At 45.8% G+C, this 13,644-nt stretch overlaps 1 pseudogene; it reads left to right on the top strand.

Moving 5' to 3' along the window:
• Nucleotides 1–703: 703 nt before the first annotated feature.
• The window catches only part of LOC149366200 (uncharacterized), a 140,831-nt pseudogene continuing 127,890 nt past the window's right edge, over nucleotides 704–13,644 (top strand).

Genomic DNA, 13,644 nt, shown 5'->3' with positions numbered 1-13,644 from the left:
GAATGTGGACGGTTGCACTGCACTTAGGTTGCATCCAACCATGGTGTTACAATTTAGCATGGAAAAGTTGGTCTCTTCATTTATTGCAGCCCCATGATCACATATTGGTCATTGCCATAAGTTAATCCTATTTAATTTTATTCATTTACTTAAAAATTCGGTAGCTCCGTGTGGAGCTACAGCAAAAGTAGGAGTGGAATGTAAATAGTAAGTCTTCAAAGTGCAATACGTCTTAATTTATTTCGGTGCTTTTACAAGCAAATATGGTCGCCGCTAAGGTAGATCCCCTAAATTTAGTCAATACTATTTGGGAAAACGCACTTACATTAACAGCAGAATATTTGCATAATATGTTTAATTCACCATTTTGAAGTCCTACTGTTGAATCATTTGTTTTATATCTGCATTTCTACCAGTACTCTGGCTGTATTAAGGATCCAATGAAGTTACGTGTGCATGTTTCTGCATGGTGTTCTTGTATTGGATATGCAAAGTGTTATTCATGCAACTTAAGTTAGGCCCTTTGCAGAAAATTGGTTAAAGAAAGAAATGGCAAGAATCCTTTGTTTAACTGCACTACTATTTTTAGGTGGATTGCTTTGCTTGCAGAAAGAATTAGGACACTACATAGGTTACTGCTTACTTAAGTTACAGTGAAATGTTTCAGCTTGGTTAAGTTACTTTTCTCTTCTTTGTTTTAGCCATGCTTGGAAAGTTTCTGAAGGACGTGAAGGGGTTAAGAGCTCAGGTAGATGGTCTAAAAAAAGCCATGCAAAGGATGGGGGAAGCCATGACACAAAATAAACTATCAGGTGCAGAACCTGTGAGCAGTGCCATCCTTGAGCTACTTCTTCTTTCAACCCATTAGAACCCTGAAGAACTGGAGCGGCAGCTTCATGACCCAAAAAACAGGACAGACCTCGTAAGTTAAAGTTTTGCTTTGCTAGTACACATGCATTAAATTTTACGTGGATGTCTTTTTTTCTAGATGACCCATTTATCCCGAGTCGGTGGCACATCTGTTCGAGATTGGGCCCACAAAATTATGCGCAGATAAATGTGAGACACATTGGCCCAAGACTTTTCTCTAACTGGGAGAAAAGGAAAAAGACCATTCATTGGGTTATGTCTGCTCCTGGTCCTCACAGGTGCTGTATATATATATCTCATGGGTAGCATGCATAAGCACATTCGTATTCCGGCATGCCATGCTTTTTAACTGTCAGTTAGCGATTCGTAGGCTTGAAGCACTGGATGCATTTCCTACGTAAGCCGCCGCGGTGGATCAGTGGTTATGGTACTCGGCTGCTGACCCGAAAGGAGCGGGTTCGATCCCGGCCGCGGCGGTTGAATTTCTTTGGAGGAGAAATTCTAGAGGACCGTGTACTGTGCGATGTCAGTGCACGTTAAAGAGCCCCAGGTGGTCGAAATTTCCGGAACCCTTCACTACGGCGTCTCTCATAGCCTTAGTCGCTTTGGGACGTTAAACCCCATAAACCAAACCAAACCAAGCATTTCCTACATAAGGAAGATAAGCAGTATATTTTTTACATTGCTTGCACTGGCTTTTTCTGGCATGCTATAACCCTGCTGGTTTTCTGCTTTTTTTATTTTCACGCTTTGTGATCAGGCCGTTGTTCAGCTCAAGCCATGAGGCTGTCTCTATCTTACCTAAACCCTCTTCCCCAAGCCAACCAATGTAGCCTTGTCTGATGATTCATTCACTTTTTCGTTTGTTTCTCAGACTCGCTGAAGAGTAAATTTGCGCAGGCCACAGAATCGCAAATACGCCTTTCTATTGCCGAATTGCTCCGTTATGCGCCATCAAGACAGAACAAACGGTGAGATACAGTTGAGTACTTTACTGATTGACAGTTATAGATCAATAACTTAGAGGAGCCAACACTAAATATTTCCTAATAGATATGTGCATTTTATTGCATCTATTACTGGATCTTAAATAACCTATGGCTTTAAGGTGGGGGCAGACATAATAGGAAGTGTTTAGTTAATTTGGAAGTTATCTTAGTGCAAGTATGTACGTTTACTTTACTTTTCCTCATCCTTGATTCATATTTTTGAGCAGCGTCAGCAACCTGCACTTAATGTCGCATTTCTTCTTGTTACAGGTTTAGAGGTGTTTAGAGGTTTTGTTATTAGAGCTGTGTCCACCAAGAAGCTTAGAATAGAAAATTTTTTGTTCTTTATTTATTTATTTTTTCTAATGATGCGGCTTTGTTTTTGATCTCATGAATCAGACCACCATCGTGAGCAGCTGGAGGCTACCAGGGGACAAGAATTTTCTAGATGTGCTGAATTTTTGAGGCAAATGTTGACAGTACTTTAAATTTATAGGTTTCCAGCGCAACGGCACATGGCCAAAGAAGGGAAGAAGGATACTCGAAGAGAACAGCGCAGCAACAGGGACAAGAGAGAAGACGGTACAGGTGCTGACTAGCTAGCAACTGCAGGTTTATTGAAAAGGAACACATAAAATATACTTCCTTTACAACCAAGAGCACGCATGATCTACACCAACAACACTGATAAGCTGTCAACTTCAGTCATGGTGGTCAGCTAAAACAGTTCACAGTCATGAACGAGGACGGATGGGGTGCTTACACATGTGTCGCGGACCCCATTCGTCCTCGTTCATGACTGTGAACTGTTGTAGTTGACCGCCATGACTGAAGTTGACAGCTTATCAGTGTTGTTGGTGAGGCTCATGTGCGCTGTTGGTTGTAAAGAGAGTATATTTTACGGTGTTCCTTTGCAATAAACATTCAGTTGCAGCCCCTGCACCGTCTTCTCTCTTGACCCTGGTGCTGCCCTGTTTCCTTCAAGTATGTACAAACTCACTTAACTTGCCGTTTGACTGAAGTTGGGAAGAAGGATAAAACATGGCGCTCACTGACAACTGGTTATTTACCCAGCAGACACTACTTAAATGCCCTCAATTCAGCGCAGGCGCACACCGTACAAGAAAAAAGGAACATATCGCACCTTTATCACGAAAAAAACCGTTAAATAAACAATATTTCTACGTTATATAATGCAACTGAAGTATTGCTCACACATTGTGAACCAGGTTTTTTTAATATAATGCGCCTCTGTCACTTGAAAATCTATGTACAATCTCTGCAGTGCTCGACAAATTTGGAACCTGCCTTCAAGCTTCAGATTTATTGTGTGCAGATTGCATTTACCAGTCTCTACCATTTTGCCTCCATCGAAACGTGACCGCCGCAGCCAGGTTAGAACCCGCGTCTTACGGGGCAGCAGCGGAGCACCACAACCACTGAACAACCGCGGCGGCTGATGTGTTGTGTGTGCCGTAGTGCTGGAAAATTATGAACTTAAATTAATGATGTTGACTAGCCGAACAATTAACTCTACTGTTCATAATACCTCTGCTTGTTTCTGAATGGCCAACTAGGTTGCACTCCAACTTTGTATATATTTTGCAAGTTTCTGCACATAAAGAATGTGCTGCACCGGAAAAGTATGAGGACGGCGTGATGAAGGAAACGATTGATTTACTGGCCGGAGTGGTAGGATGTAAGATGGCGTGAAACAGAACGGTGCATCTCGCCGGCACGAGAGTCGAGCTCCATTCGTAGGAAGTTCGGCGCCATCGTCTTCGGCGGCTGGTGCTGCTCCTGCTGCGTAAGGCCACTGCTGCTGCTACAGGAGCGTCCCCCCCCCCCCCCCCCCTCTAATGAAGGAGTCCGGTGAAGCTGGGAGCCGGAACAATATTTTCGCTGCTGAGGGGTGGCGGGGAAAGATGGCGGAGGAGGGCAGCCGGCCGGTTGGCGCAGAGAAACCACTCATGTAGGCCCAGTGGGCGGGGCGTCTTCTGTGAAGGCGGGCTTCAGAGGGTCGAGTGAAATTGTGTCAGTGCGCCCATGAATGTCCACGATAAAGACCTTCGGTGGTCTTTCGAGTACACGGAATGGGTCGTCGTAGGGGCGCTGAAGCGGCTTGCGGACAGAGTCTCGGCGAACAAAGACGTGTGTGCAAGTCGCTAGTTCGGAGGGAACCTATGAACATGGCCGAGACGTGCGTCGGAGATGTGGCGCTCGGAGATGGCCAAAACGGCGGAGCTGCGTCACGTAATCAGTAGGGTCGGGACTTGTATAACTATAAAATATAACTTCTTCTTCTTCTCTGCCTGTTGTCCCTCGCCTGTTTGGACCGTTTGTCGAAGTCATGTTAACTGAACTACGGGCCGCAAAGGTGGGATGAAGGGCCTGCCAAGCAGGTTCGGAATAACTGGAAAAGCACTAAAGATGGCTGATTTAAATTTTTTTAGTTTCATAAGCGAGTTTAAGTAACCCATGGGGCCTGTAGAATTGGGCAACACATGATGTAATATATCCCAGGCATAAAAACTGAAGGGGCAATTAAGTTCCGTCTTTAGGGCATGACGCGATAGGGCTTATCGGTAAGTACCCATATGGGGAAAACTGGTCGTTCTCTACTTTACAATCATAGGTTACTGGAAGCCCTCATAGAACTCCTGGCGTGGTGGTGCTGAGGTTAAACGATGCACTACAACCCTGGCAGGTGGCTGTTTAAAACACTGCCAACGGTGGGGCTTGCGAAACCCATGCTCTTCTTCCCTACCAACCTCTTGAGACCAACCATTTATTTAACTGCCACCTGTCACGGCGATCATTTGGCTCACAATCTGGGAATAGGTTATGATTACGTCGCACGGTCACGTGACCTAGGTGGCACGTGGGCCGCCTGCTTTTCTCGGGATATTCCGCTCACACTTCGAATATGACGACGACCCCGACAGGTTTCCCGCTAAACAGGATCCTTTATTCTAGCGTGTTAACTATGGTCTTGCATTTTTTTCGTTTCTGGACTCGGCAATGGCGTCAACAAGTAGTGGTTAGAGGAGCAGCCTTCGGCTGCTTTTGAGCAGATTATAGTGCATGCCTTGTTGCCTTGAGGGCGCAGGTGTCCTTCTGCCAGTCTGTAGTGAACTAATTGCAATTACTGCGCGGCGTATTTTGATGATAGAAGGTATAGCTAAAATTGCTATCCAGAAAGCTTGCTTCGGTACATCGTTTTCATGAAATTGTTCCCTTTGATACAATAAAAAAACTGCGTTTCTTTAGTACACAGAAAACGAAAATAACACAACCTGGTTCAGAACCTACCAAATTTCGGCTCGTTATCGTCCTAGAATTTTTATGAGCATCTTCTTTCACTGGAATTCGTAGTGAGAAGAAAAATCTCATTGCTAAATGGCGCCTTCCTCTTGTATTGTTTCCGGGCCTAAAGCAGACCGGACAGGGCCAAGTAAGTCAGACTTTCCTGGAGCTTGATTTGGGCTCGGGCTTACAATAGAGTAGCCGGACCGGGTGATGGCTAGTAGTGAAAGAAGCTGCGTAGCCTGGGCCTGCAACTACGGCCCACCGGAGCCGTCTAAACTGCAGTTCCCAATTCTCTAATTTCCATCTACGTTCACTTGGGGCATACTTTAATTTGCTCGCGTTCGCATAAGTTCTAGCTCAGAGATGCTATGGTGTATGAGTTTTACGGCCCTCCTAGTATGACCACTGCTTTGTGTTCAGAGAGTGAGTGAGAGAAACAATAATTTTTCGGCTCATGCAGGAGTGTGCTTAACCGCCCTTTTCATGGGCACTGGGTAGCGACTCATGTGGAGTAGGACCACTTGTCCCTTTATAAATGACGCTTTCATAAAAGATTTCATCATTGGTGACATTCATTTTTCCGACATGCATATGGGAGCGTCTCATTCCACCGGACCTTTCGAAATCTTCATATGCCTTTCTTTTATAACGGCCTCAGCCTTCAATCCCCTCAAGTCTAAACGCACAACTGAGCCTAGCAACAGTATTCTCCTACGAGCCAAACACCAAAGCGTTTGTTTATATTCTCTATTAGGGAAAAGAAGTGATGCCTTCTGTCTTCTCCATAACAGGCCTCAGAAATAAAAGTAGCTGAAAAGTGAGGTGCACGCAAAAGTTCACTGCAGATCAATTATTGAGAAAGCGAAATGTCTTTGATATCAGTACCTTGCTCTTTTCCCCTAGCATGCATCAATCCTGGCTCGCCTTCGATGCTGCAATAACAAAGCTCACAAACAATAATCACCGCCTCCGCCATCATAGAGTCAAGAATACTCTCGTATAGCCTTCGTCGACGCCTACACTAAGTTGATATCATTGCTTCGTGTTGGCAAGACTAGCAATGAGTTAGGAATGATGGGTAGCCTATGACGGTACAACAGATGCATTCTCAGAAGCGCTATCGCTCGCCCGGCTTCCTTTCCTCCAACGACCTCTAATATCGTTGCTATGAGCTAGCCGCCGCAAATTCCCGAACTTCATTGTTGCAGAGAGACGCAATCCCATCCATCTCACTTATAAGGAAAATATACTTCAAAACAAGCGCTGTTCTCCTGTGCCATTTTTTTTTTTGCCAAGCTGTGCCATTCTATCGGGTTGTTTTCTTCATTGTTTACATTTGACGCCTCAGACAAGGAACATCCTCTGCAAGGATAGAATATTGCTACAAATATTGTTAAAAAAGTGGTTACAGCACTCGACTGCTGGCCCGAAAGACGCGGGTTTGATCCCGGCCGCGGCGGCTGAATTTCGGTGGAGGCATTGAATTTCTAGAGGCCCGTGTACTGTGCGATGTCAGTGCACGTTAAAGATCCCCAGGTGGTCGAAATTTCCGGAGCCCTCCACTACGGCGTCCCTCATAGCCTGAGTTGCTTTGGGACGTTAAACCCCAATAAAATCAATAAAAATATTCGATTCATATTCGACTCGATTCCTTCACTATTCGATTCGTAATCAGTACGATATTAGCCACATTCCTATAAATCTATTTGATACACGAGCTATTATATTTACTTTATATTATTTTTTTTGGAAAATGCCTGTTTGCATGTCCTTCATTTAACAGCTGTACCATACCAGCACTCATCCAAGCTTCACAAACGTAAAGGCCAAGGAAAATGGTTGAAGCTAAATTTAGGATAGCGAGAGGAGCTATGTAAATGAAAACGATAGGTTTAACGTTAAGAGACAAGAAGAGATCACTGCGGATGGAGGCGCAAACGCGACTTAATTATATATACGGTTGAAATCAAGAAGAAAGCAACAGGCATGGGCAGGGTATGTAATGCGAAGGCGTGATACCCAATCGTCACTAAGTGCAACTTAGGAATTCCAAGAGAGGGCAAGCGTAGCAGGGGGCTACGCTAGCCCTCGATATTAGAATGAGATTGGAAAGCTTGCGTGTTTATGGCGACCGCAGGTGGCACAGGGCAGGGTTAATTGGGGGGATATGGGAAAGGCTTGTGTCTTACAGTGAAAGTTATCAAGCAAATGATGACGATCACAATGACAAGGACCATGATTCTGCGACAAAACGTCTTGACGCCAAGAAGGAAGGCGTCTCAGCAGAGAACAATTTCGATTCTAGAAGCATCAATCTTAGGCGCCATACTTAATTAGATGCTTTAAGCGCTTCTGTAAACTGACTAATAATGCTGTCAAAACCTCACTCTGTCTTCACTGAAACCATAGCGACGCAGAAAAAAGCAGCAACCTCGTATGCCACTGCTTCAAAAGAGGCAAACCTGCTTTCTTCTTTGCACAAGCGTCCCCAGTGGAACGGGGCAACACAACGGCTAAACGCAGCGCACAGAAAAGGCCACAGTTCACGATGTTTTGAGCTAATGGGGACACAGAATAGGTCGCATTCCTTGAGTAAGCCGCGCTGGAATGCACGAAGCAGCTGTCTACATTTCCGGCAGGGTTACGGCACTGAGCTAAACGCCTGCTTGGAGCTTCGTGTTTGCAAAGTGCCCGAAGCGTCTTAACAAACTTAACTAAACTAATTTCTTAACAAACAAACGAAATTCACGAACGCAGTCAAAGGGAGGCCACATAAAAGGTTGCTTAACAAAGTGCGACGATTGAATATTTCAGAACTCCCTGAGTTGAGGCGACCCCTGAAACAGAATTCTAGCGTGAGAAGGCTTGTCCTCTGTTTCTTCCCTGGCTAAAATACGTAAACGCCTTTTAAAATCTATGTAAAGAGTCTGAAATGAAATTTTCCAAAATTAATCAGTTGAAAACGACCTGCGTCTTTTGTAGCAGTGAATTTTGAGAGCTATAGTTCCTATATGAGCGCAAGCAGGGAGATGTCTCAGGTCTCCCAGTAACACTTGCTTGGCACTCTCCTTCCCTCAACATCTCGTCAGTGAGCAAAGTGTCGAAAACAGTTAACAGCAAAGTTTCACGTCGCACGCACCCGGGCAATGCACGATTGCAACTTGAAGATGCATCCAGTTCTTCCCGAATCCGCGGACTCTTTACTGCGTATGCAGCACAGTGTTAATAATTAGTAGCATTTCTATCTTGTTTAGTTTATCAAGAGGTTTATCCTAAGCCTCTTAAAAGGTTAAAGGCTTGTCCTCAGAAAATTTCTGAACTTGCACTTATATGTAAACACGCCGTCTTGCTGTAGTAAAACACTGAGTCTGCTCAATCCCTCTCATCAAAAGACATGCGTGGTAATCGTGCGACTAACTCATAGTTTATCCTGGTATGCAGATTCAGGGTAGTGAGGGTATGGCAGGAAGAAATTCGCGCATTACCGCTTCAAAGGTTTTCGCGATATGCAAGTCGCTAAAGATTGCTTACAATTACCGCGGTTTTGCTTTCTGCTAAGTCGCACGCGAACGGTAAGCCTCAAAGCGTTCTTTGAGTTTTTACTCGATCTTTTGTCTTTTTTTATCACCGGTGGAATGCTGCCTCATCACTTTATTCTGGACGCAAGACTCACGCAAAACAAAGACAAAGGAACAGCTAGAGACCGTCGCAAGCATCATCCTGAAAGAAAAGGTTGAGCTACTTATAAAGTTCTGGATCCAACTACAGTATGATGTCGTTCTTGTCTACATCGAGGAAACGAAACGTCTGTTTCTTCGTGCCGACCCCTGCAATGGGGCAAAAAAGAAGCTGAATTTCCTAATTCTAAGCATCAGGGAGTAACCCACCAAACACATCACCGGATTCACCGGAGAGGCGTTTTCGATAGAGAAAATCCTGGATGCCCGCACCCGCCAATAACTCCACCCAGCTTAAGCCTCAGCGATCCGCTCGGTCACGACGTCTGCGAGCAACTTGCGGGAAATTATACGTGCAGGTTCTGGGAACGACTGCGCCAACTCCTGCCGTCGCCAGCGCAAGTTCTATTAGCGCTATTCGGAAAATATACTTCGTGAGATTTTCAACCGGCATTCGACATTCCATAAATGACAACCCCCTACCCCCTTGAGTCAGTACCCGTGATTACTACCTACCTGTACCGGCTTGAAGTAAGAGGCATCCCGTCAGCCATTGCAAGCTTAGGTGCAGCGAGTACAGCCCAGTACTCTAGCACTGTTCATCGACCGACAATAAAACAATTGTAAATGTGACGCCTGAACCATCTGCTATCTTTTATCAGGGTGCTGTGGGACATGTGCTTCAGAACTGCCCGTAGAGGTGAACGAGATTACGTGGCCTCACATCAGATACCCTGCTGCCACTCACCAGATCGACGGTTACCTGCGCATAAAGGAATACAAGTCCAACCATCTCTCCTGTCGCCACCACCGTCCAGAACACACTTTGCATCACCGGGCCACAGCTGCGCTGAAGCTGTGCGAGCAAGGCCTAAGAGCCCTCGCAGGGGAAACTACGGTAGCAAACTTTCGACTTGAGGCTGCATCACGGCGACATGTAGAATATCCTTCAATTACGATGGCGCCACGCACTGATAAAGCTGTCACAAGACCCACAAGCAATGCCGCGACGATGCTCGCTACCCACGAATAAATGAGCCTACCAACACCCCACCTGAGACCGCGACCGATAAGAATCTCAAGGAGAACTGCTCACTTGAAAATCGCGGTCGCTGTCCGCAAGGTTACACTACTAGTAGGTACGAAAGCAGATTACTGCATCATCAATGGATGTTTTTCCGCTTGTCTGAAGACAGTGACAACATTACGGTATGGTCCACAGGTACGCACAGCTAAAGGCCACCTCCCAATCCCATCATGGCATTGGCCTGAGAGTCGCTGTCAATAAAGACGCGGAACCAGTAGAATTTGTATTGCTAAAAAGTGCGCCCGGAATAATAATCTAGGCATGGACTTCCTCGACCACCATCACGCTGCCAATGCCCCGGAATTGAGTATAACCGCGATCTCGAAGGACGAGGCCTCGTACACTCTGGTGTCGAGCCTGAAGAACAATGTAGCGCCGGCTGAGCGTGATAGAGTAAGCGTGCCTCTCCGTACAAATAGCCGCCGCGGTGGCTCAGTAGCTATGGTGCTCGGCTGCTGGTCCGAAAGACGCGGGTTCGATCCCGGCCGCGGCGGTTGAATTTCTTTGGAGGATAAATTCGAGGCCCGTGTACTGTGCGATGTCAGTGCACGTTAAAGAACCCCAGGTGGTCGAAATTTCCGGAGCCCTCCACTACGGCGTCTCTCATAGCCTTAGTCGCTTTGGGACGTTAAACCCCATAAACCAACCAACCAACCATCTCCGTACAAATATTACGGTCAGTGGCGCCGTCGGAGCTGCCGAAAACATCTATTATGTCATCGACGACAAAGTGTCACCAGAGGCATCTCCCGTTTCCAAAATGGATTGTCTCTAAGCGAACGTGCTCATGACGAACCTGAAGCCAAATACAGACACCTCAAGAAAGGCACAACAATCACGCTATCTATGAAATCGCACACTTCCACCTGGTATTAGACAACTGAGAACCAACTACAATAGGACGAGCTCCAGAAGGTCTGCCATTAAGAACGATAAGCTGGCCATCAATAAATTACTTCAAATCTGTCTCCTGCACTGCGGCTACTATTCTTCCACTACAATTTGATGTGGTGCAAAAACTACCGTCGTAGCGCAGGCAAACGATTCTTGTGAGGCGGCGAACTGTAACAGACGACGTCCGCACATGACCTGATCGTCAAGGCCCCTACTGTCTTGTCCAACATTCTCGCAAAAAATTCTAAATATTAGAAATTGTAAGGAACTGCTGTTTAAATATTCAAGATAACTGTCCATTTTTCCCGTAGCAAAACCTTCCTTTCAAAATCTTTCCATCGATCGCATCGAACAGTTACGACTGCCGTAGAAAAGAAACGGGGAATGCTTCTGACGATAGCGAAAACGCTAATTGGTAAAAAATGTTGGCCTTCCGACGGGAGATCTGCATATATATTGAGTTTTTATAGTGAAATCTTACAATGTACGAAACTTTTAAGTTTATAAACACTTTGCCGTTCAAAAAAACTTTTGTCCAGAATTGTCCAGAACATGGGCCTTTAAATCACTTCACTAAAAGCATGAGGTGAGTTCGGTAGCTCCCGACGTTGCCACGCCCAGCCCTCTCTCATGCGTGAAGTGTGAGGTGCAATGGCAAAACGTGTTAACCGTCTCACTTAGCCAAGCGACTAGCAAAGGACCTCACATTAGCGCCTTTACGCAACTAGCGAGTTTTGGGCAGCTGTAAATTTCGATACACTGGTTTTGTGATGTACTGGCAACAGAAAGAGACACAAGGAAATGGATCTGTTTTCATAACAGGCAGCGAAGGCATGAAAACGTCATCAGTTACCATCTGTGGCATGCTATTAAAAATAAGTAGCTAGGCTGCCTTATCTTGACGTGCATACCATTGCCATTGTGATGACACTTTATCACATTCAGGCTGTTCGCAGTTCTAAACAACAAAACACTGCTCGGTGGTGGGAAGCACCATTCTCACAGGGCCTCTAATGTATCACCATGCACCTACTTTTCCGATGAAGCGTTTCAAGCTGCGCATTCTTTCCTCTAAGAAGCGACAATCCGTTGACAACCACGTGATTTATTGAAAAGCACACCACGTCAGCAAACGATACATGGGGAACGAGCCGATGCTCTCGAGCTTCAAGATGGGGTGCCGTAGCAACAGGTGCCGTAGACACAGGTGATTTATATCCTTATGATCCGTACACTCTGAAGACAATCGAAGGCACGAAGGAAATTCAACATGCTTTGGCATGTTCTCTTAGCGGCAGATTTTCAATTCGACAATAGGCCATTAAAGGCCTTGTGCAGACGCCGAGACACGCTGCAACATAGCTGCAGGGCATAGGCCGGGCGCACCATCATAGCGAAACGTGAATCTAAAGGGCTGCGCAAGTTGGTTTGATTTCATTTCATTTATGGGGGTTTAACGTACAGTCTTTGTCAAAAGTAACCCGGCTCCATGGTTTGCTTCTCATTCGTATAACAGAGCCCTCACGGCTTCCCTAAAGATCAAAAAGTTCTTTGAAGGTGAGAACAGGGGTTCTCCTTACCATACAGAGATTTAGAGCTTGAGGGCTACTTTAATATACGACTAGGAACACAAAAACGTGCAGCCTGGTTACTTTCGACACAGACTCTACATCCCAAAATGACTCAGGCTATGGAGACGCCGTAGTGAAGGACTCCGGAAATTTCGACCACCTGGGCTTCTTGTACGTGCACTGACATTGCACAGTACACGGGCCTCAAGAGTTCTCCCTTCATCGAAATGCGTCTGCCGCGGCTGAGATCGAACCCGCGTGTTTCGGGTCAGCAGCCGAGCGCCATAACCACAGAGCCACCAGGGCGGCCTTCTGCTGCGCAAGTTGACCAATCTCCAAGATTGAAAACCCCGCGTTCGACTACTGCAAAACTTGTGGAGGCCGCTAGTGCTTTACAAGCGGCAAGGATGGAAAGGAAGAGTATTCTAGAAGTTTAAAGTGCTAGAAAGTAGCAGGCACGGCTAGAGCCAGTTTTATCTCTTGAGGTGCAAGTGCGGAAATAACAGCGCACGCAGTTCTGTTCTAATTGCAATCACACCTGCCTTGTCTTAAATGAAGAACCATTGCTTGCCCACGTTAAAGCCTACTGACGTCCCTTACCAGTGTGCACACACCATAGCCGGTTATTTGAGTTAGGCAACTCTTGAAAATTGTTACAATGCAACAACATGCGCTCTTTACTTGAGTTCGCACCTGCACTAAGGTTAAGTACAGTACGTACACTTAATGTACATAAGAACAAGTGTTGTAACTCTTAATTTTTTCCCCCTTAATACTATTTGCCTTATTGACTCTTGGCTTTCTTTTGGAGCCCCAATAAGCGAAGAGTTTCGCTCTTTTGATTTTCCCGTAACTGGTTTTCTTGTGCACCCGAGCGGGGTAAAGCCACCAAGCGCTGTTGGTTTGTCTTTGTTCTTTACTTACTTTCTTGGTGGCTAACCCCACGCCGGTTGATCTGTTTATTAGCATGGAGCAGTCTGGTGAAATCATGCTCAATCTCGAATATTTCTTCGACGTTCGAGATGATTGTTCAGGCTTAAGGCTTCTTATTTCCTATTTACTCTGTTGTGCTGAAAGTGCGCACTGCCGAAAGCGACCGGAATCCTCTACCAGGCGACCACCAACTTCACTTGCTACTTTCACCTGCCAATTGTAGTTTTATGTGTTTAGACGCAAGGTCCCGAAATAAACAAATTGGGCTCTGCGCCAACCTGATCATTTGTTGGCTACTCTGATTGCTGCTATCA

This window comes from Amblyomma mixtum, chromosome 1 (assembly GCF_055824585.1).
Source record: "Amblyomma mixtum isolate Tamu chromosome 1, ASM5582458v1, whole genome shotgun sequence".
Lineage (NCBI taxonomy): Eukaryota > Metazoa > Arthropoda > Arachnida > Ixodida > Ixodidae > Amblyomma > Amblyomma mixtum.
Note: the sequence above shows the minus strand (reverse complement) of the source record. Positions and strands in the feature narration are given on the sequence as shown.